Raw genomic sequence first — 24,862 nt, 5'->3', positions numbered from 1 at the left:
TTAAAATAAAATGTAGATTTTATAGACATGGCTTCATAGTTGTTTTTCTTTTTTTCAGGTCTATCTATTCATATAACCACTATCTCAACCATATATATAGTTTTCCCATTATTCTAGAAAGTTCCCTCCTGCTACTTTCCAGTTAATCTCTGATAACCACTCTTCTGATTATTACTACAGCCTCTTTTCTGTCCTTTCTAGAACTTCATTTAAATGTAATTATGAAGTATGCCCTTTTTTTGCATCTGTGATAATAAGAGTAATAAGAAAGGACAATATTATTTAAAAAACTACTCTCTGTCTCTCCTTGGAGGTTTTACTGGCCCTATCTTCCCCATTCTCTAACCATTTGCTCTTAAGAATTCCGAAGATATAAAGAATTAAGATTCTTACATGCAGAGTTCAGAAGTACCACTCAAGTTATTACTTTGTACTATGAACCTCCATTTGAAAAGTGAAACCCCTCAGTAATAATCTAAATAACTCCAATGTTAATATATTATCTAAATAATATATTTATATAATATATACTATTACAATATATTAATAAATAACATGGCACTTACTATATTATAATAAATAACCTAAATAATCCTAATTTTCAGAGCTAGGAACACAGCCCCTCTTCCTGACTCCTCTACGCTTTACACAGCACTAACCATTGGTTTCACTTCCCTTCAAGACAGTTCTGTGAGTAACCAACATGTGTGTGACAGATTGCAAAAGGAAAATAATATGAAAAAGAATATATATATATGTATAACTGAATCACTCTGTTGTACAGCAGAAATTAACACAATATTGTTAATCAATTATATATTTCAATACATTTTTTAAGTGGAAATAAAAGGAAAAAAAAATCTCCAAAATTAGATATTTCCTCTAAAAGTTCTTCTTTAACATATGTTTTCAATAACATATAGCATTTTGGGATGTAGAAGGTAGGTAGCATTGCAAAGGAGGTTTACAAAGAACTAGTCACTTTGCAGGCAGTGGGAAGAACTTGCCAAGTAAAGCCTGTAGAAAATGGATTCATCGAATTAGAACAGTCCGTGATTGACTGCCAAAGCCAGCTTATTTTCTTTGCTGGTTCCAAAAAAGAATGTCTGAAACTTTGTGGTGATGGAAGGCTATCTTATAGAACATGCTGGCAGAGCATACTTTTTCACTGGCTCAAGTCAGTATTATTATAGACTTGATGGGATACTTAAGGCTCTGGTAAGGATTTTTTAGGTCAGAAAAAAAAATTAGACGTAGGAGATTAGGGAGCAAAACGTGTTAGTTTATTTCACAGCAGAGTAAAGCAATAAAACAGCCTTAGCAAAGCCACAGACAGGACTTGTAGAAGTCTAACAATTTTCAACTTCTCTTGTAGAAACATTTGCTATTCCTAAGGAGACCAAAAAGTATAAAATTGTGATCCAGGGAAAGTAAGTCTAGTAGTTGCTGAAAAAGAGTTAATACTGTATAACATTAGATAAAGAAGGCATCCTTTCAAGGATAGATGAGATTATTGATTCAAAGGAAGAAAATTCCCACATTCAAATTATGTTTTCTCTAAAGGGTGCGATTTTGTACAAGATAGTTTGATGCAAGATATGTGGAAATTTCATGAAATGGCAAAAAGAGAATCTGAATAACCTGAAACAGAGTATGAGTGTTAGCTGAAGTGCACCTAGGAGATTATTTATGTATTTTTCTTTCCCCTTAGGCCTGGTAGAGACACTGCAAGAACCGCTCAGTCCCGGGGAGGAGGGATTGCCTGTGGACACCGTCACTTTACTTGAAGGCGAGTGCAGAAGTTTCCATTATAAGGTAATAACTGATTCCTACTTTTGGTTTTTGTAACCTTCAAAAATTAATGAAACCGTGGTGTAAAATTAGGCTATATTATAAGTATTAAAGATGCTCTGAATTTATTATAGCTTTGTTGTCCTTCATGCTTTATACGTTTCATGTGGAATATGTGCAGAAATAATTCCTTCACAGATATTATCTTTATGTTTGAAGTTGGATGATATGTAGACACAGTGGGAATGCAAAGCACCAATCTGGCCACTTTGGATTAAAATATCGTTAGCAAAGATTCTCTCTTGAGGTGCTTCTTGGCCTTTTCCTTCTTATGGGCACACAGAAAATGGTAATGTCCCTGTGGTACTCTGCAGAGGCTGCTCATTCCCAGAGACAACTGGTGCTCAGCCCCAGAACATCTGAAGGGATGGAATCTCAGTACATCCGTAAAGCACTGTGTAGAAGAGCTCTGCTGGAGAGCAACAGATGCTTATTTTTTGAAAACTCTGAAGTGTATCCCCAGCTTTTTATATGTCCTTGTGATCAGAATCTGGATTTAGAGAAGCTTTTCATAGAGGAAAAAAAAATGATACTTTGCATTCTAAATTTTCCTATGAAGTTCATTTTCCCTAAAGATTGCCCAGTATTTTACATCACAACACTTGAACAAGTGTTTTCCTTCCATCTCCGTCTGTACGATGATAAAAAAGTCCTCTCTTGGAGGACCCACATAGGCACATCAATTCTCACAGAACTCCTTGTTCTCCTAGGGCTCTGGGCAAGTTTGCAAAAGACAAAATATACCTCCAGGGATAGAAGGAGCCCCTGCAGCCTGAGGTAACTGTAGAGTTTAGGCCTCCCTTCCATATTTGGTCTGGTCTGGGTAAAATTAAGTTATCTCATTCAAAAGAAATTGAGTAAGCATTCAACAGATTTGGGGCCTGACTCAAACCCAGACCGAATATTGCAGAATTAGAGGCTACAGGCTGAAGGGACTCAGCTCCTCTGGTGCTTCTTTTATGCCTTAGTCCAGTATTGTCACATGTGCCACCGCAGTTACCACCTCAGAGTTAAGGGGTAACAGCCGAGATGCCCAGTGGTATCTCCATGAAAGATAGGCATAAATACCCTTTGGTCACAATTCTGTCAATAGAAGCTGTCCTATAGAACCAGGACCTTTGGTTTGGTTTGCTTTGGTTTTATAACCTCTGTGTCTTAGATTTGGCTTTATTTTTAAAGTGATTAACAGATTTTTGTTAGAGCAGTTTTAGTTTTACAGAAAAATTAATCGAAAACTGGAATGAGCTCCTCCTACATAGCCTCCCTGTAAAGCACACATAATTTGTCCCGTAATTAACATCTTTTATTGGTATGGTACATTTTCTGTGGTTGGTATGAACCAATATTGATACATTTTTATTTATTAATATGTTACATAAAGGTTCACTCTTTGTATTGTGCATTCTGTGGGTTTGAAAAATGCATAATAACACATTTTCATTGATAATGTATCACATAGAATATCTTCACTACTCTGAAAATTCCATGTGCTTCCCCTATTGGCCCTTCTCTCCCCTCACTGAAATCCTGGCGACCTTTGATTGGTTTACTGCCTCCACAGCTTTGCCTTTTCGGGAATGCCATACAGCAGACAGCCTTTTCAGATTGGCTTCTTTGACTTAGCAATATGCTTAATGGTCCCTCCATGTCTATTTGTAGCTGGACAGCTCATTTCTCTATACTGTTGAGTAATATTCATTGTACGGATGTACCACGGTTTGGTTTTCCATAGCTTATTAAAGGACATCTTGGTTAATTCCAAGTTTGACAGTTATGAAAAAAAGCTCCCATGAACATTTATCTGCAAAGTTCTATGTGGACATAAGTTTTCAGTTCATTTGGATATATGCCAAGGAGTGTGATTCCTAGATCATATGGTTCAAGTATGTTTAGTTTTATAAGAAATCTCTAAACTGCCTTCCAAAGTGGCTGTAACATTTTGCATTCAGTATGCATGAGGGTTCCTGTTGCTCCACATCCTTACCAGCATATGGTGTTGTCAGTGTTACAAATTTTAGTCATTCAAGTGATTATGTAGTGTTTTCTCATTGTCTTAGGTTTTTTAATTTAATTAATTTATAAGGAAATTGTGACTGCCCAGAAAACTCTGGATATTTAGCCACTAGAAATTTCTTTGACATTTACTTGGTAATGACATTGACTAAGAATCTGAACTTTCCCCTGGCAATATCCCCTGTGGTCATGCATTTTTATGAGATAAGCGTGTGTGTACACCTAATGGTTTATGCACATGTGTCTGTGTATATCTTCTAATAGATAATAGATAATAATAGAAAGAGGTCATAGTGGGCAAAGACTTTTCTAAAAATACACCATCAAAATGAAAATATACAGAGTATATCAAAGATATTTTTGTTTGTTTCAAAAAATGAAATATGAGTATTCTATGGATCAATATGAAAATAGGCCATACTTGACATTGTTTATAGCTAGTTTTCTGACATGAATAACAGTGTTTATACAGCCCACATCAAATTAGGCACTCTTAATTTTTCTATCCTGTTAAATTCAGCCATGCAGATATAGCCACAAGAAAGATTCTTCTTAGTCCTTTCAAGTTACACATGCAGTATTTTTTTCTGTATGCTGGATGCATGCTTTAGATTTGATTGTACTACTTTGTAAACATTACTGATGAGATGGACTTCCATACTAGGAGGTGACTTTCTCCTGTGTAAGTACTACTCCTTTCATTGTTCTGTCTGAAATGTGGCACAGTGCCTGTGTAAAGGACAGAATTTGCATGACACTTGTTAAAGACAGTAGAGAAGACTTTATTCAGGACGGACTACAGCAATGAAGTTTTGCTGCAAGAGAAAGAGAAATAGCTCACCTTCAAATACAGCAAGAACAGTGGGAGATTTATAGCCTGGGAGCGAAGTGGGGATCAGTGGATGGATGGAAAATTACCAAGGCCAGAGGAATTCTTGCTAGACTGACTCATCAGGATTCTTGCTGAAGGCAGGTCAGGGAGAGAAGATATGGGTATGTGTGTGTGTGTGTTGTGTGTGAGAGAAGATAAGGGGGTGTTTGTGTGTGTGTGTGTGTGTGTGTGTGTGTGTTGTGTGTGTGTGGAAGCTGATCTAATATCGAAGATACCAGAGGTAGAGTCCCTAAACTGACTCAGCAGAATTCTTGCTAGAATTGAACTAAGCAGACCAAGGAGAGACCCCAAGGTCAGAGCCTAGTTGAGAAGAGGATTCAGAGGATCCTCACCCAGATTTGGTCAAGGAGAGAGTCTTTGTCATCTGACATATGACAGAATTTCAGTGACCCTATATTGTTATTATGTAGATAGCCCTATATCAAATACTATAGGAATCTATTAACAAAGTCTTGAAGACACTAAATGAGGATTATAATTTAAGGAAAAAAATAAAGAAATTACTTTAAATCATGTAAATAGTTTTCTGTAATGTTCAAGACTAACCTATTGAATAGAGTATAGGTCTGGTTGAAAAGTTAAAGAACTAATACGTATGAGCAGTTTTTATGTACAAAACAGAATCTCAACAGTGGCAGAAATGTGAAGATAAAAAAAGGTGCACTCTAGTACAGGAAGGTCCAGGTGGGAGGGAAGGAGAACTATTTTGTGTTAGTGATCACAGAATTTATATATATATATCTCTCTATATATCTCTATATATATCTATATATATTTATTTATATATATATACAAATTTTATAAAGAAGTAGAATAAGAGGTCTGTTGGCCTGGGTATATTTTAAATCTAGATTGCAAAGTCATTGATATAGTGGTATACAGAAGACTTTTTTTCAAACTTTAGTATGCATAAAAATAACTTGGTGTTGTAATTTAAATTTCTTTCTCTTAGACTCCAAGCCTAAATGTCTGAGTAATTTGAAGGGTCCAGGATTCCTCACTTTTAACAAGTATTCCAGGTTACTCTATTATCATTGTCATTCAGGTGCTCAGTCACGTCCGACTTTTTGTGATCCCATGAACTGCGGCAGGCCAGGCTTCCCTGTCCTTCACCATCTCCCAGAGATGCTCAAACTCATGTCCATTGAGTCAGTGATGCCATCCAACCATCGTGTCCTCTGTTGTCCTCATCTCCTCTTGCCTTCAATCTTTCCCAGCATCATGGTCTTTTCTAATGAGTCTGCTCTTCTCATCAGGTGGCCAAAGTATTGGAGCTGCGGCATCAGTCCTTCAGTGAATATTCAGGATTGATTTTCTTTATGATTGACTGCTTTGATCTCCTTGCTGTCCAGGGGAATCTCAAGAGTCTTCTTCAATAAGGGACCTATAAGCCCTGTTTTTAAAAACACTGATCTGTACTATAATATTTACAGTTTTCCTCCCTGTAGTATGGCTGATGTTAGAAAGTACCCCCTGGAAAGGGGATAATAGGGAAATTAGGGCAAAATATAGGAAGCCCAAGAATGTACAGATGAGACTGAGTGACTTCATGGCCCCTTGCAGTAATGTCATTTATGAAGGATTGTCTTAAAAGTCCAAAAATAAGAAAACAAACCGAACAAAAACTGTTCAAGTATTAGAACATTTTAAAAAAGAGTAATATGTATATTTTGTTAATATAGTATTTCTAAATAGATAAAATATAATTCAGTTATATCAATGAATTGTTTATTTCACAGCTATCAATTAAACAATATTTAAAATTATAGGGGAATGATAAATAAGAAAAACCAAACGTGGGGTATTAAGTTAATTAGTACCTTTATCTCAGTGAAATATTATTTTTACTACTTTGAAGAATGATGACATTTACAAAGTATTTAACATAATGTTATGTTAAAGAAAGCAGAATCTACAAATATATGCTTGGAATGGCTGTTTCCACATAAAATATGTATGTATATGTGATGAAATTTTAGGTGTTTTGAATTCTAAAATTTTTAAAATATTACTTGGTGCTCACAAAATCAGTGCTAGAAACTGAAACCTAGGTGAAACAATACTATGTAGAAATCAGAGGCTTTGGTCATGAATTTTTAATAGTTAAAGAGTAAATAATTTTCAGGTCACAAGGTGCTTTGAGATTATGCTACTGTCTATCCCCAGGAAAACTTATATATATAGCAGTGATACCCATAGCTGGCTGGTTATAACAGTTATTTGGGGAGCATTCTGAAAATATGAATTCCTTAGAATCTAGACAAGTACTGCAGATTTTGCAGATCGGAGTCTGGGTCTTGGAATCTGATCTTTTAAAAAATATGCTATTGATGGCCTTGTGTGTGTGTGTGTTAGTCACTCAGTCGTGTCCGACTCTTTGTGACCCCATGAACTGTAGCCCACCAGGCTCCTTTGTTCATGAGATTCTCCAGGCAAGAATACTGGAGTGGGTTGCCATTTCCTTCTCCATTGATGGCTTTACTGATTAGCAAAGTTTGGCAACTACTATTGTGGGAAAGATAATTTATGCCTTTAAGAATTTCTACAATGATCAATATATGGCACCTTCTCCCCCAAAAAACCCCAAAACTCAAGACAAATAATGTCAAATTCTAGATTGTTTAATGTATATATATCATAGTAAATAGAGTAGAAGTTCAGAAGCAGGGAGGAATAACATGAGCAGGATAATTTAGGAGAGCATTCTGGATCAAGAACCTCAGAAGCATTAATGGCGGTGTGGCAGGAAAGGGGACCCCTTCCAGAACCCGAAACTGGGCTCTTGTCTAACCCTCGGAAATGAATTGTCCGAGGAGACACATGTGCTGACAAAGCAAGAGATTTTATTGGGAAAGGGCACCCTGGCGGAGAGCAGTAGAATGAAGGAACCCAAGAGAACAGCTCTGCCACATGGCTCACAGTCTTGGGTTTTATGGTGATGAGATTAGTGTCTGGGTTGTCTTTAGCCAATCATTCTGACTCAGAGTCTTCCTGGTGGTGTACACCTTGCTCAGCCAAGATGGATGCCAGAGAGAAGGATTCTGGGAGGTGGTTGGACATGTGGTGTCTCCTTTTGACCTTTCCCGAACTCTTCCGGTTGGTGGAGGCTTATTAGTTCCATGTTCCTTACCAGGACCTCCTGTCATAAAACAAGTCATGCAGATGGTTACTATGGTGCCTGACCAGGGTGGTCGGTTTCAGTCAGTGTGCTTCCCTTAACAGTGGGGTAGCATAATGCTGCAGAAACCACAAACTTCATCATCTTAACAACCTTCATGTCAAGAGGAAAAGTGGTGAGACCTTGAAGTGCTTAGAGATGGCTGTAAAAAGATGGCACCATTTGGGGACAGCAGCTTTCTCAGCAATCCACAGTGCAAGCTCTTCACCCCTTCCCTAGAGGTTCAGATCTCTTTCCAAGCTTCTCTTCCCATTTTGGATCCAGGCTCTGAGGCCCAGAGAAGCACTTGTGGGAGAAGCACTTTGGGATGGGAAAGTCCTGTGGAGTCTAGAAATCAGTGTTTCTTTTTGTTAGGCTTTTTATTTTGTATTGAGGTAGAGCTGACTAACAGTCAATGTTGTGCTAGTTTCAGGTGATCCACAAAGGCCCTCAGCCATACATATACATGTGTCCCTTTTCCCCCAGACTCCCCTCCCATCCAGGCTACCACGTAACATTGAGCAGAGTTCCTGTGCCATACAGTAGGTCCTTGTTGGTTATCCATTTAAATATAGCAGTGTGTACATGCCCATCCCTAACTATTCCTTCCCCTCATCCTCCCCCCCCACAACCATAAAAGCTATTTCTTGAAGTCTGTGAGTCTAAATCAGTGTTTCTTTAGATGAGAAGAAAGGCAAGGAAATAAACTTCAGAATATTTGTGGAGGGACAAAGCATTAATTGAGTATCTTTAGTCAAAGATATTATGGGATTTAAAAGGCATCCATCACAGAGTAAATTGAAATTAAACCTTTACGAATAGGTATGACTTGTTTCCCCAAAACAGGAAAGGCAGAGGAGAGAGGCATTTCAGTGATGGGGACAGCGTGCACCGATGTTGGCCACACGTGTGTCTTCTGTGGACCCAGTTTCTCCTTTAACATAAGTGTTACTGAGTCCAAGCTCACTCTGCTCACCGCACGACAGGTCAGTGAATCTGAGAGATGACCTGTTGAGGCAAGGAAGAGATTTTCACCAGGGAGCCAGCAGACTGAGAAAATAACCATCTTCTTGGGGTCTGGATGTCAGGTTCTTTTAGAAATTAGAGATGGGGGGAGGTAAGGAAGCAAAGTAAAAAGGCCATTAATCTTGCAAACGTCTCTGGGAAATGCAGGCCTCAGGCAGGGGGATGGTGTTCATTTCCTTCTTCCTGCCATCCACAGGTGGGGTGGACCGGGTTCTGAACAAAGGCACTTTAGTTTAACAGGCAGAGGGGCAGGATTCTCTGAGGCAAACCATTCTGTATGATTATAATAACAAAAGTAATGAAAACAAGTCAAACAGTTCCAACAGGGAGCCAGAACTGACTTCCTCCCTGCAACATAAATGCTTTTGTTTAAACTTATATTCTTGTAGCTCAGGCAACTGAGCTTTGTTTTATGCAACTTTGTTTTATGCAGCATAGGATCTGAGAATAGGAGGTCCACAAATGTTTCTGTAATGAACAAAACCAATACCAGCTTGACTAGAGTCATTTGAGGTGTGGGCGTAGATGAGTTTGGATGGGGTTGGTTCTCATTGGGGCAGGGCCTCAAGTCCCAGAAGAATTTGGGCTTGGTCTTACAGTCAAGGTTTCTGAGAAGGATAATGAGAAGATAAATGTGAGTTTTGAAGAAGAAAATCAGCCAACAGTAAAGGAGATGGATTAAAGAGAGGGGAATTGGAAATGCAATTAGCATGCTAATTAGCTAATTACCATGAGAGGAAACCTGGACAAAGCTGTTGGCAGTGAAAAGAAAAAAAGAAGTGGATTGCATAGGGAAGTTTCTCAACTCAATTAGAGTAATACTGATTAATCACCTACTAAGTGCTGGTCACCGTTCTGGACCAATCAGTGAACAAAATAGAGCATGTATTTTATAAGGATAAAACAATAATAATAAGAACCTAATAGGTATAATCAGTAAGGTATATACATGTCAGAAGTCGCAGCCGTTATAGGAAAACACCAATTTGAGCACAGTAAGGAGAGCCAAGAGGGAGAAGGGCAGCAGATCGTGATATTACAGAGGATGGTCAGGGGAGGCCGAAGATTTGAGGAAAGTCAAAGAGTGAGCCAGTCCCCGGAGAGAAGAGCATTCCAGCCCAAAGAAAGAGAAAGAGCAAAGACCCTCAGTTTGAGGGTGCCTAGGGTATTCCAAGAACAGCCACATTTTAAATTAAAAATCTATTTCAAGCAAGATGCTAAAAGGCACCCATCACGGACTGCTGAGATGGAGGATTTGGCTGCTGGAAACAATCTTCCTCCTTTGTAGTTCTGCTTCAGGCTAGATTGGATTAAATTTCCAAGGGACAAAGGAGAAGGAAAGAAGCAGTGTGAATTGAGGAGTCAGCCTCAGGCCATGCCTATAGTTAAAGTGAGAGAGAGTGAAGTCAGAGGAAAACCAGGATGGAGTCTATCCTTAAAGCTGTGTAAAGAGGGTTTGGCTAAGAAAAGGAGGCCCCCTGGTGCTACATGCAGGAAAAAAAAAACTAAGGAGACTAAAAGACTGCAGGGACAAAACTCTGATGGGGTTGGGAGAGGAGGCATTGGGTTACGAAGGTCACTGATGACTCTGGAGAAAACAGTTTCAATTGACTAAGAAAGCACAGGATTATGGTGTATCCTCCACCAGGTACAGTGACCGTCTGTGCTGTTAAGAATTAGTAGCATCCTAGACAAGTTGAGTTTTTCAGCTCAGCATTAAAGGTACTTGAATAATGTTTTGAGATCTGTCTTTGATAAGAAGTGTTGACAAGCTTGAAAGACTCAGATTCCGTGTACGTGGCTTCACTTCAGGGGTATGCAACTTCTCCTTTCTCTTTGCTCCTCCATCTGCTCTGATTTCAGAACGAGGCCCAGCTTTGACATGTAGAAGAATCAAGTTTTCTTCAGATCATCACCAAAGCTTGTATTTTATTAATGCATCAAGCCTTTTTCTGGGGCACAGTGATGTTCGGGTCTCAGAAGGCCAGCAGAAACGCAGGGTTATCCTAGGGTGAAGAGTGGAGCCTGTCGATGCTTGATAGCCTCTTCAATAGGTCCCTTAATGGATTTTTTTCCTTTTTAAAGTTTGCAAGAATTAAAATGTAGCATAAGTAGTGATTCAATACATGTCTGTTAAAATGTTAATAAAAAGGTACACGGAAGTCAGGGATTTATAAGATCAGTGCTTTCAGCTCTGGTTCCTGCTCCCTCTGCTATGACCTAGAATTCGTTTTTTTAAATATGTTTTTTAGGTTATGTTGTGAGCCTATCAGAAAAAGTGCTTTGAAAGCAATGGGGGGTTAGACATTCAAAGAATGGAAAAACATCCTAATCTAAGAAAAGGGATGGGCTTGTTATTCTGGTAAACAATAAGGAAAGAGTGTTAAAGTTGATGTGATAGATGGTGGCAGTTACATGGAATTTCAGGATTGATTGTAAAGAACTTTCTGAAGGAGATCAGACTCCTATTTAAGGCCAGCCTCTTGCTCCTTAGTTTCTTTCTCCCTTTTCTTTTCAGATTTCCATCATCTTGCCTCTTTTAAAACCTGGTCTCAGGAAAGGATCCCCTGTCAGTCTTCTATTACTTCATTGAATTTAAATCAATGTGTTACTTCTCCCAAGTGTGTGTACATTTTAAAAAGGAAAGGAAGGTTGTGTCTCCATTTAAAATAGTTACAAATCAGTCTACTCAGTCTGCATGTAAGACCTGGGGAATTTTAAGGGAATTTTGACTTGGTGATTGCACTTTTATATTTATTTTTGCTTCTATTTTATATTAAAGGAACTATGTAGCTCTCATAATTGCAACATGATGAGATCCTCATGGCTTTTTATTTACCTGCCTTTTTCTTTGTCAACTCTGCAATTTGGCTACATTTGTTAGCAAACAAAAATTTGTAGCTGCATGTTGCTTTTACTGTTTATTTTTTGATACTCCCATCATTATGTTTCAAATGGGAACAATCTTAAATGAAATCTAGATCTTATATTCTGTGATAAACATCACCACATTTTCCTTGAAGGCATTGTCTCAGAAATGAGCTTTTAAAAGGTAGCACTATTGGTCTCATATATCAGAAGGGGGAAATATGTCAGTCAGAATAATTAGATAGTAATCTTGGTATATTTAGTATTATAGACTAAAGGATTTAGTAGTAAAAGAAAATCTTCACAGAAGAAAAAAATGGCACATTTTGTTAAGAAGAAGAGACTTGAATTGTTGTATTTGACTGTGAAACTGACAACACTGGAAGTGATTGCTTAGAAATAAAAGCTTTTCTAAAGATTTTTATTTGAATTAGTCATTATAATTGCATCAATAACCAGCCTTAATTTTTATAAGCACAGAAGTATGTATCATTTTTTTAATACTTCAATATTCAAAAATGCACAAGGCATAAACTTTATAGAAACAGAGATAAAGAGAAAATAACACTTTGTCAAAGCATCTCAAAGCTCTCAAAGGATGAAAGAAACTATGTTTACTTTTTCACAAGAAAAAGCAGCTGGTTGGATGGAGGAGATAAGTGAAGCAAATAAGAACACATGGCTGGCTTGGAGATGGTGAGGAGAGGTAAAGAGTGTGTGTGTGTCTATATCTGTGTGTAAGAGAGAGGCAGCACAAGAGATGGACATAGAGCAGAAGCTCAGAAGGAAGTTTGAACTCCCAGCAGAAGGAAATATTTGACTATCTTTCAAGTTTTTGATTTGACACTCGAAAAATGGCTTTTTGTTGCTTTGGAAATATAATACATCTGAATTTTTTGAGGAAAAACATCCACTTAATGTCACAGTAGCCTCACAGGAACAATTTAATAGTCTCTGCTAAAACCCTTTAAGAACTATTGGCATAGAAGATGCTGTTTTACAAAGGTGTTCTCAGCCTCTGTCAGTCTTAACAAATTGAGAACTTGATGGGTTTGTTTACCAAACTATCAGTTGTAGAGAATAAAAAGCAAGAATACTTTTATTTTAGGACTTGTTAAAATGCTAGTTAAATAATGGCCAGAAAATGACAAGTTAACCTTCTTCAGTGGCACTTCCAAAACATGGCTTTAATATGCCTAGTTTTATTTCATCACTTTAAGTGATAAGTAATCAGGAAAAATTCCTTTGGGATGCCATTGATATGATCTTTGGAGAAAATTATCTTATTCTGTTGTTGTTTTTTGGGATCTTCTCTTGATTTGACCATAACTGGATTATCTGGCTATATACATTGCTAGAGTAACTACAAACATCTAGAGATTCTATGCCACACTTGGATCCTGGACAGACCTTGACATAGGAGGAAAAAAAGATGCCCATATTGTGCTTCCTGTAAAGGCAAGAGTGCTTGCCCATGGCTACATTTTTTATGTGTGAGCATAGTAATTCTTGAATACATTGCTAGTACATAGATCTAAAAGAAGAATATGGCTCATCATCTTGGCCAATGTTTTGGAGCTTTCAACTCACTTGTTGATTGTAACTTATTCCTGGGGCGGCAATAGAAGAATCTTTAAAGGAATGATTTTTAGGAATAGATTTTCCCAAAAAGGTGATTATAGCCTCTTTGATAATTGTTTGAACTACAACCCTTAATTGATGGTTAGTCTATCATGTTATCTGGGATAGTGGAACTATTAACTCTAAATTGAATAAGATTGTTTCATTGGTTTGCTGATAAATTCCTAAAGTAGAATAATAGGATATCCTTTAAAAATTGACATGTAAAGACTCAATGTTAATTACATGATATATTTTAATAAAGTACAGTAATTATAAAATTGTCCTTTTAACTAACTTCATGAGATATTATACGGTGAAAGCAAATGGAAAAGGGCTTTGAATTTACAAAACTAGAAAAGACCTTTTTAAAGTGGATATTTTGAGGAAATTTGTTTTTTCTTTCTGATAACATATCTGCTGCTGCTGCTGCTGCTAAGTCGCTTCAGTCGCGTCCGACTCTGTGCGACCCCATAGACGGCAGCCCACCAGGCTCCGCCATCCCTGGGATTCTCCAGGCAAGAACACTGGAGTGGGTTGCCATTTCCTTCTCCAGTGCATGAAAAGGAAAAGTGAAAGTGAAGTCGCTCAGTCGTGTCTGACTCTTAGCGACCCCATGGACTGCAGCCTACCAGGCTCCTCCATCCATGGGATTTTCCAGGCAAGAGTAGTGGAGTGGGGTGCCATTGCCTTCTCCAGATAACATATCTATCTATTAAATAATAAATGAAATCAAATAGAAAAATGTATGTTAACTAAATATAAAAACATATTTATATTAATATAGCATTATAATTATATTGTAATATTTTAGTAAAACTAATACATTAGGCAACTAATATAAGTATTTCTAGTTTTCAAATCTGAAATTTTCAGTTTTTCTGCTTAAGCATTTGAGTTTATTAAAAATTTTTTCCTTGATTTTAGCTTGAAGTTAAAACTTAAAAGATAACAATGAACGAAAATAAGAAATAGCAATACATTTTATATTCAAGATCAAACCAATGTTTCAAACATTATAGTTTATAGTTGCCTCTTAAATATAAAATCAATTAGAACTTTTCAATATTTGGAAACCGTTTTGCCCCTAAAGGCAGCTCTCAGAAATGTTAATTCACTCATCTGCAACAGCAAAAGAATGTCAATGAGATTGGGCCACCACTGGACTGCTCTTGGAGTAATTAACTACCTTGGACTTTACCTTGCAGTGACTGCTTATTTCTTGGCATTTAGCCTTCAAAGTAGTGTTATGTTTGAGATGAGTACATGAATGAATTACATGTGACATTTATAGCAAGACTCTAGAGGCTCATTTCCACTCTGAACTCTTAAAGCGTTGATTCCTTTGAAGTTGTAAGCATCCTAGTGAAATAAACGTGTCTAATATCACTTCTGTATTTCATCTTTCTTACAATAAAAGGAATAGAGAAAGGACTCTGGATGATTCACTCATTCATTCATTCATTTATTTTAGGGACATTTACTAAAAGTCTCCTTTGTGTTATGTAGTGAACAAGGTGGTGAAGGCTTACATTCTAGTAGTGGAGATATTTTCAGTCACTAAGTCATGTCCAACTCTTTGCAACCCCATGGACTGCAGCACACCAGGCTTCCCTATCCTTCACTTTCTCCTGGAGTTTGCCCAAGCTCATGTCCATTGAGTCAGTGATGCTATCTAACCATCTCATCATCTGTCGCCCCCTTCTCCTTTTGCCCTCAATCTTTCCTAGCATCATGGCCTTTCCAATGAATTGACTTTTCACATTAGGTGCCTTTGTATTAGAACTTTAGCTTCAGCATCAGTCCTTCCAATGATTATTCAGGGTTAATTTCCTTTAAGATTGATTGGCTTGATCTTGCTGTCCAAGGGACTCTCAAGAATCTTCTCCAGCACCACAGTTCAAAAGCATCAATTCTTTTGGTGCTCAGCCTTCTTTTTGGTCCAACTCTCATATCTGTACATGACTACTAGAAAAACCATAGTTTAGATTATACGGACCTTTGTTGGCAAAGTGATGTCTCAGCTTTTTAATATGCTAACCAAGGGACTCTCAAGAATCTTCTCCAGCACCACAGTTCAAAAGCATCAATTCTTTTGGTGCTCAGCCTTCTTTTTGGTCCAACTCTCATATCTGTACATGACTACTAGAAAAACCATAGTTTAGATTATACGGACCTTTGTTGGCAAAGTGATGTCTCAGCTTTTTAATATGCTAACTAGGTTTGTCATAGCTTTTCATCCAAGTGTTCCAAGAAGGGGGACCCCTTCCAGGGCCTAAAACCGGGCTGTTGTCTAACACTCGGAAATGAATTGTCCGAGGAGACACATGTGCTGACAAAGCAAGAGATTTTATTGGGAAAGGGCACCCTGGCAGAGAGCAGTAGGGTAAGGGAACCCAGGAGAACAGCTTTGCCACAAGGCTTGCATTCTCTAGTTTTATGGTGATGGGGTCAGTTTCCGGGCTGTTTTTAGCCCATCATTCTGACTCAGAGTCCTTCCTGGTGGTATACACCTTGCTCAGCCAAGATGGATGCCAGAGAGAAGGATTCTGGGAGGTGGTCGGACATGTGGTGCCTCCTTTTGACCTTTTCCCGAACTCTTCCTGTTGGTGAAGGCTTATTAGTTCTGTGTTCCTTAGCAGGACCTCCTGTCATAAAACCACTTATGCAAATGGTTACTATGGTGCCTGGCCAGGGTGGGTGGTTTCAATCAGTGTGCTTCCCCTAACACGAGGAGCAACCATCTTTGAATTTCATGGCTGGAGGGAGATACACACTAAACAAAATATTTGATGACTATTTCTGAGTGTGTGTGTCTGTTAATAGATCAGTTGTGTCCAACTCTTTGTGACCCTATGGACTGTAGCCTGCTAGGCTACTCTGTCCATGAATTTGCCAGGCAAGAATACTGGAGTGGGTAGCCATTCCCTTCTACAGGGGATCTTCCCGACCCATGGATTGAACCTACATCTCCAGCATCTCCTGCATTGGCAGGAGAGTTCTTTACCACTAGCGCCACCTGGAAAACCAAGTGTATCCATAGGTACAATTATGAGAAATGCCATAAAGGAAACTGGATGAATAGAATGCCTTACTGTAGTCAGAGGGATCAGGAATCTCCAGGACAAAAACAAGTGAAGAGAAGGGGAACATCTCAGGAAAAGCAACCGGAGTATTCTAGGGATATATTGTAATCATCAGTATATTTCCTGGATAAAACTGCAACAACAAAAATGTAATGACTTAGGATTTTAATTAGTACTTTATAACATATAGATTCTCATATCCATACATGACTACTGGAAAAACCATAGCTTTGACTATATGTACCTTTGTTGGCAAAGCAGTGTCTCTGGTTTTTGTTATGCTATCTAGGTTTGTCATAGCTTTTCTTCCAAGGAGCAAGCATCTTTTAATTTCATTGCTGCAATCACCATCTGCAGTGATTTTGAAGCCAAAGAAAATAAAGTCTGTCACTGTTTCCATTGTTTCCTCATCTATTTGCCATGAAGTGATGGGGCTGGATGACATGATCTTAGTCTTTTGAATGTTGAGTTTTAAGCCAGCTTTTTCACTCTTTTCTTTCACTTTCATCAAGAGGTTCCTTAGTTCTTCTTCACTTTCTGCCATAAGGGTGATGTCATCTGCATATCTGAGCTTATTGATACTTCTCCAGGCAGTCTTTATTTCAGCTTGTGCTTCATCCAGCCTGACATTTTGCATGATGTATTCTGCACAGAAGTTAAATATTCAGGATGACAATATACAGCCTTGACATTCTCCTTTCCCAATTTGGAACCAGTGTGTTTTTCATGTCTGGTTCTAACTGTTGCTTCTTGACTTGCGTACAAGTTTCTCAAGAGGCAAGTAATGTGGTCTGGTATCCCTATCTCTTTCAGAATTTTCCACAGTTTGTTGTGATCCACACAGTCAAAGGCTTTTGCGTAGTCAATGAAGCAGAAGTACTTGTTTTTCTGGAATTGTCTTGCTTTTTCTATGATCCAACGGATATTGGCAATTTGATTTCTGGTTCCTCTCCCTTTTCTAAAACCAGCTTGAACTGGATTGAATCTAGAAGTTCACGGTTCACTTAAAACCTGGCTTGGAGAATTTTGAGCATTACTTTTCTAGAGTGTGAGATGAGTGCAATTGTGTGGTAGTTTGAGTATTCTTTGGCATTGCCTTTCTTTGGGATTGGAATGAAAACTGACCATTTCCAGTCCTGTGGCCACTGCTGAGTTTTCCAAATTTGCTGGCATAATGAGCACAGCACTTTCACAGCATCATCTTTTAGGATTTGAAATAGCTCGGCTGGAATTCCATTACCTCTACTAGTTGTTTGTAGTGATGGTTCCTAAGGCCCACTTGACTTCACATTCCAGATTGTCTGGCTCTAGGTGAGTGATCACACCATCATGGTTATCTGGATCATGAAGAATTTTTTGGTATAGTTCTGTGTATTCTTGCCACCTCTTCTTAATATCTTCTGCTTCTGTTAGGTCCATACCATTTCTGTCCTTTATTGAGCCCATCTCTGCATGAAATGTTCCCTTAGTATCTCTAGATTTCTTGAAGAGATCTATAGTCTTTTCCATTCTATTGTTTTCCTTTATTTCTTTATGTTCACTTAGGAAGGCTAAGTGAACACAAGGAGATCAAGCCAGTCAATCCTAAAGGAAATCAATCCTGAATAATCATTGGAAGGACTGATGCTGAAGTGAATACTTTGGTCACCTGATTCGAGGAACTAACTCATTAGAAATGACCCTAATGCTGGGAAAGATTGAAGGCAGGAGGAGAAGGGGACGACAGAGAATGAGATGGTAAAATGGCATCACCTACTCAATGGACATGAGTTTGAGCAAGCTCCAGGAGATGGTGAAGACAGGGAAGCATGGCGTGCTACAGTCCATGGGGTCGCAAAGAGTTGGACATGACTGAGTAAACAACAACATATAGTTTGTCTCAGGATACTTTTAAAGTTGCTTTTGACATCCATGCTCAGTCACTAGCTCAGTCATATCCCACCAGGGTCCTCTGTCCATGGCATTTTCCAGTCAAGAATACTGGAGTAAGGTTGCCATTCCCCACTCTTGGGGATCTTCCCAACCCAGAGATTGGCACCACGTCTCCATCATCTCCTATGTTGACAGGTGTATTCTTTACCAAAGAGCCACCTAGGAAGCCACACTGCCCACTAAACTTCTTATTAAAAATTCTCTGTATCATCTTTCATTTTTTCCAGTCTTATGGCTTGACTCCACTATTAAAAGTGTTTGCAAATAATGAATAGATTTGATGGGTATTCATAAGTGATTATTTGTAGAAAATTCAAGAGCACATGTTCTTCAAATCTAGATCTGTAGAGTATCTGGCTGCCTTGAGGTTTCCCTTCACTTGACTATCACCCAGGCTACTGTTGGTTCCTGAAGACTTGCAAAAAATGAAAAAGCTTACTATTGAGTCTTTATTGCATTAGACTCTTTAAAACTTCCAATAGCTGATGCATTTTATGTGATAATGTCAAATATAGTAGCTTGGCACTAAAAACTCTTTACAGTCAATGTGACCTCCAGCCTACATTTCAGCATCGTCACCTACTGCTTCCCGACAGATGCTATGATTTGGCCAAAGCAGTTTATTTACTTTTCTCCTAATTTAACTTATTTCACTTCCAAGAAATTCATGCCAACCAAAACACCCCCACCACCACCATTTATTTTCTTCAAAAGCCCATTCAGTCTTCATAATATCATCACTCATCAATGTCATCGTTGCTCCAGAGTACTTTATTTAATCTGAATTCCAATTTTAAAAATCATATAAGCTCTCTCTTGCCATATTCCTTGATGCCTCTTTGCTTGGTAACACATAAAATTGTGTTAAAATGTCACGTGCACTTTGTTTATCTTGTGCATAGCTTCTGTTTATGAAACAGATCTATGTATTATCCTAAATTCCAGGGATCCTTTTCATATTTTAAATTCATCTTTCTAGCTTATCTTTAAAGCCTTGAAGTCAAGGTACTCTGCCTATATTCAGTGTTCAATAAATGCACATTGGTGTGTTGATGAAAAAGTACAGATTTAGCAATACCACCAAGCAGAAGAACTGCTGTGTCATCACCAGGAACTTTCTGGCTCCATGGATTAATACGCTGTGGGTACAATTCCATAACAGATTAATTGCTACACATCATAAAGAAGTTAACATACTCTCTGAATTTAGAAGCTATACTAGAATCATAATGAAGTTTCTTAGTTTTGTGCCAAGCCTGTAGATTGAGTATCTACAATTATTTAGCTGGCCTTATTTATTTAGTGATACTCATTTCCTGAGACTGTTCAGATCACTGAATAGGAATGGATACAATTCTAGCCTATAGTCCATATCCTACTATGTTATAAGTTGCTTAGAACTAGATATCATATCCTATTATACATTAACCATGGAAATATGCACTAGCCGCTCTTTAGGATCTCAAAATAAATTATCTCAGATATAAGGTACAGCTTTCTTCTGTTTTCACTGTGATTGCTTTTTCATGGGAAGACAGATTTTTAGGACCATTTGCCATGGGCAGGTGCATTTTTTCTTTTAAACTAGTCATAAAGAAAAAAATAGAAGATGCCTTATCAGAAAGGAGTAGTTTCCTTCAGTTTTCATTGATAGCTGGCTAATTAACTAAATGAAGGTACATCTATGCAATGTAATACATACAGCCATAAAAAAAGAAGGTATGTTTCTCTATGCACTAATACAGAGAGATCTCCGAAATATATGAAGTGAACAAAGAGAAGTGCAGATCAATGTGTATGATATGCTATCATTTGTATAAATATAAATAAAAAAGAATATGGTGGATCTATGTGTCTGTATAAAAGATATATCAAGAAGATTATACAGTGTGCTGATTATGCCAGTGACTTTGAAAGAGAAAGGAGATGATTAAAATGAAGAAATGAGAGGGAAACCTTTTACTGAATACATTTTGTATTTTTAAAATTTGGTACCATGTGACTGTATTAACTATTAAAAATAAATATTTTAAATTTTAGAATGGAAACACAGGAGGAATAATAATTTTCTTAAGCATGACAGAGCTAATGAAAGTTATCTAAAAACAGTAGACTTCTATTAAGCCTGTAAGCATCTGAAAAATGCCTTCCAAACTCCTCTTTTTAATTTTGTTAACACTCACAGATACTTCAGTGTCAAACTCAAGAAACAGGATTAGGGATTTCAAGAGGGAAATAGAGTGAAATCGTAGGACTCCCTACGATGGAAAAGACCAGTTACAGAGCCAGTGTATTTGGTCATGAGGTATTCAGTCAGTTTGGACTTTGAGCCCATAATCGAGGCTTGATCCACAGCTACCCAGAACTCATCCACTCCCCCCTTCCCATGAATGTGCTTTAGAGTCAAGAGTGTTGAACACTTCTATGTATCAGGCAATTTTTAGGAATCTGAAAATAACAAATAATATGGCATACAACAGATAACAAAAATCCCTGCTTTCAAGAAGCTTACAGTGTTATAGGAAAGAGATAATTAATATTTAAGGAGAATATATGTTATATTAAAGTATGCTGATATACTTTATATATACACATATATAAAGTATACATGTATATATACTCTATATATGTGTGTGTATATATATATATATATACATTTATATATAATGCAATGCTGATTGTTAAGGATTAAAAAAACAGAAGTGAGATTGGATAGGAAATATTGAAGGTGAAGTTACAGTTTTACTAAGATGACCAGAGAAGGCCTTTTTGAGTAGGAGACGTTTCTTTAAAGTCCTTAAGGAAATGAGACAGTTAGCAATGCATGCAGAAATCCAGCTAAAAGCATTAGCATTTGCAGAGTCCTTGATATGATACATTACCTGGTTTGGTCAATGAACCAATATGGCTGGAGCAGAGTGAGTCTGGGGAAGAGCAACAGAAAATGAGGTCAGAAAAGGGGGAGGAAATATGTAAATCACATAGGGCTTTGTTGTTCTTTGAAAGGAACTTGGCTTCCAATACTGAAGGTTTGGAAGGTTTAGAACAAAGGATTGACATGATCCATTTGCATTTTTTAAGAATTATGACTTTAACTGCTATGTATAAAACTACATGAAAGAACTCAAGAGCAGAGGTAAGGATGCTACTGGGAAAATGAATGAAATAGTCCAGGAGACAGAAGATGTACATGCACTGGGAAGTAGAATAGAAGATAAATTTTGATAGTAGATTCAGTAGAAGGTGTTGACTGTCAGATGTGGGCAGTGTGATAAAATTAAGGGTCAGATTGTCAAAGCAGACTCAAGACGAATTACAAATCTTACCTACTATCAAGTTTACTATTAATTCTTGAATACAGGTAATAGCTAAACATAAGCCTTTCTAAGGCCCACTTGACTTCACATTCCAGGATGTCTGGCTCTAGGTGAGTGATCACACCATCGTGATTTTGGGCTCCAAAATCACCTGCAGATGGTGACTGCCACCATGAAATTAAAAGACGCTTAGTCCTTGGAAGGAAAGTTATGACCAACCTAGATAGCATATTAGAAAGCAGAGACATTATTTTGCCAACAAAGGTCCATCTAATCAAGGCTATGGTTTTTCTAGTGGTCATGTATGGATGTGAGAGTTGGACTGTGAGGAAAGCTGAGCGCCGAAGAATTGATGCTTTTGAACTGTGGTGTTGGAGAAGACTCTTGAGAGTCCCTTGGACTGCAAGGAGATCCAACCAGTCTATCCTAAAGGAGATCAGTCCTGGGTGTTCATTGGAAGGACTGATGTTGAAGCTGAAACTCTAATACTTTGGCCACCTCATGCAAAGAGTTGACTCATTGGAAAAGACCCTAATGCTGGGAAGGATTGGAGGCAGGAGGAGAAGAGGACGACAGAGGATCAGAGGGCTGGATGGCATTACTGACTCGATGGACATGGGTTTGGGTGGACTCCGGGAGTTGGTGATGGATAGGGAGGCCTGGTGTGCTGCAATTCATGGGGTTTCAAAGAGTTGGACACAACTGAGCAACTGAACTGAACTGAACTGAAACATAACCCAAGGATTTTTCCCTTGGAAAGGTATGAAGCCATGAGTACAGCTCTCCATAAAATGATCTTTTCACGCATGAGGACATAATACTCTGGTTCAGATTTAACATGAGTAGTTAAATACTGTAGGTGATACAGTGCTTGCACAGGAGTCATTTCATTTCTGAAGCATCTTCTTATTAGGTCTTATTAATTACATAGCATGAAAGGTCAACCAGGTCATCTATTTCTTTCCCAGATAGATTAAGTTAACAAACAGATTGCAAGTCTGTTACTACTTTTGCTTTCTAGAGAGCAAGGAGAGTCAAATATGGTGTTCAGGAATTTGTCCTGAACTCCAAGGACTGAGTTGTTAACTGTGATGAGGAAGACAGTGAGAAGAGAAGTCACTATGGAGTAAAACTGTAATAGCTCAATTTTGCACCTTCTAAGCTTAAGGTATGAATTGGCATTTTAGGTAGAAATGTTAATTAGCTATATGAATCCGGCATTCAGGGAGAAATCAGGAATATAGATACAAATTTGGGAATCATTAGTATGTTGACAGTATTTAAAGCCCTGAGATAACATGTGATCATCTGAAGAATGAGAGTAGATGAAAAACTAAAACTTTTAAAATAGCAATATTAGAATCAGTAAAAAAGAGAGGGCCAAAATGTTAGTTAAGGGCCTTAATATATATTAAGGAGACTTCTTATAGGAGAGAAGTCTGCAACTCCAAAAAGGGCCCTCATCTGGCCATGCTGCTACCCTGATCTTGTACCTCTAGCCTCCAAAGCTGTGAGAAATAAATTTTTGTTGTTCACAAGCAAAAATAAATAAATAATAAAGCAACAATACGTTTATGAAGAAACCTGCTTTTGTTTGTATTTATAAATTTATATAATGTTTTGTGTATGTTTGTATTGTAAATACAAACATTGTATTGTAAATACAATACAAACATATTGTAAATAAATAATTATACAAATATACATATTCATATTTGAATTAATATATTTATTTTCAGTGCAAAAAATTGAGTACAATTGCTATTGTTTTTTCTTAACTGTTTGGAAGATTTCACACTACTATGTATGGAGTATCTTGCAAAAAACAAAATAAAAATTAAAATTAAATCTATTCAAATTTCTAAGCCTAATGACCAGTTCAAAAAAAAAATTTGAGGGAGTCCAGGACAAGTTAAATGACACATGAAGAAGCAATTAACCATGCCTAAAATAAAGAAATTTTACAGGATAAATGACCTGATTTCTTCATCATATTTAATGATGCAAAGTAGAAATCTTGGTATCACAGCTTTTTCAAATTGTAATTTCTGCCCCCTAGTACAAAAAGGGGAACATGAAAGGAGGAATCAGTTTCAGTTTAGTCACTCAGTCATGTCTGATTCCTTTCATGTAGTCATAGACTACAGCACGCCAGGCTTCCCTATCCATCACCAACTCCCAGAGTCTATCCAGACTCATGTCCATTGAGTCGGTGATGCCATCCAACCATCTCATCCTCTGTCATCCCTTTCTCTGCCTGCCCTGAATCTTTCCCAGCATCAGGGTCTTTTCAAATGAGTCAGCTCTTCACATCAGGTGGCCAGAGTATTGGAGTTTCAGCTTCAACATCAGTCCTTCCAATGAACACCCAGGGCTGATCTCCTTTAGGATGCACTGGTTGGATCTTCTTGCAGTCCAAAGGACTCTCAAGAGTCTTCTCCAACACCACAGTTCAAAAGCATCAATTCTTCGGCGCTGAGCTTTCTTCACAGTCCAACTCTCACATCCATACATGACTACTGGAAAAACCATAGCCTTGATTAGACGGACCTTTGTTGGCAAAGTAATGTCTCTGCTTTTTAATATGCTATCTAGGTTGGTCATAACTTTCCTTCCAAGGAGTAAGCATCTATTAATTTCATGGCTGCAGTCACCATCTGCAGTGATTTTGGAGCCCAAAAAAGTAAAGTCAGCCACTGTTTCCACTGTTTCCCCATCTATCTGCCATGAAGTGATGGGACCGGATGCTGTAATGTTAGTTTTCTGAATGTTGAGCTTTAAGCCAACATTTTCATTCTCCTCTTTCACTTTCATCAAGAGGCTCTTTAGTTCTTCTTCACTTTCTGCCATAAGGGTGGTGTCATCTGCATATCTGAGGTTATTGATATTTTTCCTTGCAATCTTGATTCCAGCTTGTGCTTCCTCCAGCCAGCGTTCCTCATGATGTACTCTGCATAGAAGTGAAATAAGCAGGGTGACAATATACAGCCTTGACATACTCCTTTATTGATTTGTTGTTGTTGTTCCATGTCCAGTTCTAACTCTTGCTTCCTGATCTGCATACAGATCTCTCAAGTGGCAGATCAGGTGGTCTGGTATG

General features: G+C 37.9%; 1 protein-coding gene across 3 annotated transcripts in view; it reads left to right on the top strand.

The window, feature by feature from the left end:
* B3GALT1 (beta-1,3-galactosyltransferase 1) overlaps positions 1–24,862 on the top strand; it is a 609,729-nt gene that overhangs the window by 201,300 nt on the left and 383,567 nt on the right. For all 3 annotated transcript variants that reach the window (XR_014080209.1, XR_014080210.1, XM_081582626.1), the window contains exon 2: positions 1,712–1,815. The gene's annotated coding sequence lies outside the window, so the exon portion shown is untranslated. The remainder of the gene's footprint in view (positions 1–1,711; positions 1,816–24,862) is intronic.

Source organism: Giraffa tippelskirchi, chromosome 3 (genome assembly GCF_054371585.1).
Source record: "Giraffa tippelskirchi isolate mGirTip1 chromosome 3, T2T-mGirTip1v1.2.pri, whole genome shotgun sequence".
NCBI classification, from domain to species: Eukaryota; Metazoa; Chordata; class Mammalia; order Artiodactyla; family Giraffidae; genus Giraffa; species Giraffa tippelskirchi.
The sequence above is the reverse complement of the archived record's forward strand: the minus strand, read 5'-3'. Positions and strand labels throughout refer to the sequence as shown.